Genomic DNA, 1,557 nt, shown 5'->3' on the forward strand with positions numbered 1-1,557 from the left:
TGGCTCAGTGGTAGAGCGCTTGCCTTGCATGCATGAGGCCCTGGGTTCGATTCCTCAGCACCACATAAGCAAAAAAAAAAGCCAGAAGTGGCACTGTGGCTCAAGTGGTAGAGCGCTAGCCTTGAGCTGAAGATCTGAGGGATAGCGCCCAGGCCCAGAGTTCAGGCCCCATGATGGGAACACCCCCCACCAAAAAAAAAAGAGTCTCACAGACTTTCCTGCCTGGGCTGGCTTTGAGTACTCAGCCTCCTGAGTAGCTAGGATTACAGGCATGAACTACGGCGCCTGGCTTATTTTTATTTTCATTAACTAGCTATACAAGAGGTTTCAGTTGCACTAGTCAGGGTATCAGAACAATACTTCTTGATGTTTTTGTTTTATTTTGTTTGCAGTTCCTGGGGCTTGACCTCAGGGCCTGGGCAGCTGTCTCTGAGGGTCTTTTTTCAAGGCTAGAGCTCCACCACTTGAGCCTCAGTGCCATTTCCAAGTTTTCTTTTCTTTTTTCTTTTTTTGTTGGTCATGGGGCCTGAACTCTGGGCCTGGGAGCTGTCCCTAAACTCTTCAGCTCAAGGCTAGTGCTTTACCACTTGAGCCATAGCACCACTTCCCAGCCCCATTTCTGACTTTTTCTGAGTAGTTTATTGGAAACAAGAGCCTCACAGACTTACCTTCTTCAGGTTAGCTTTGAATAGATCTCAGCCTCCTGAGTAGCTAGGATTATAGGTGTAAACCATCAGCCCCTCTTCTTGTTTGTTTTTCAGTGGTGCTTAGATCTCACCCAGGGCCTCCTACACACTGAGCATATTCTTTACTATTGATCTATACTCACAGCCTGGCACAGAGAAATTTGTTTTTTTGGGGGGGGAGGTTCTGGGGTTTGAATTTATTTTATTTTTTTATTTTTTTGGGGGGGTCCGGTCGTGGGGCCTGAACTCTGGGCCTGGGCGCTATCCCTTAGCTCTTCAGCTCAAGGCTAGCACTCTACCACTTGAGCCACAGCGCCACTTCGGGCTTTTTTCTTTTTGCATATATGGTGCTGGGGAATCGAACCCAGGGCCTCAGGCATGCAAGGCAAGCACTCTACCACTGAGCCACCTTCCCAGCCCTGGGGTTTGAATTTAGAGCAGGTGGCCTGCCACTTGTGCCTCTCCTCTAGTCCAGTGGTACAGAGAATGAAATTAACTTGTCAAAGATCTCAGAAGGCCAGGTGCTGGTGGCTCATGCCTGTAATCTTAGCTACTCAAGAGGCTGAGATCTGAGGATCACGTTTCAAATCCAGCCCGGGCAAGAAAATCCGTGAAACTCTTCTCTCCAATAAACCACCAGAAAACCAGAAGTGGCACTGTAGCTCAACTGGTAGAGTGCTAGCTTTGAGCTGAAGATCTGAGGGACAGCGCTCAGGCCCAGAGTTCAAGCCCCATGACCGACCAAAAAAGGTCTCAGAAGCTCTCCATCAAAAACCAATGCAGGGGACTGGGAAGGTGGCTCAGTGGTAGAGCGCTTGCCTTGCATGCATGAGGCCCTGGGTTCGATTCCTCAGCACCACATAAGCAAAAA

The sequence above is a fragment of the Dipodomys ordii genome, unplaced genomic scaffold (assembly GCF_000151885.1).
Source record: "Dipodomys ordii isolate 6190 unplaced genomic scaffold, Dord_2.0 Scaffold31, whole genome shotgun sequence".
Taxonomy (NCBI): domain Eukaryota; kingdom Metazoa; phylum Chordata; class Mammalia; order Rodentia; family Heteromyidae; genus Dipodomys; species Dipodomys ordii.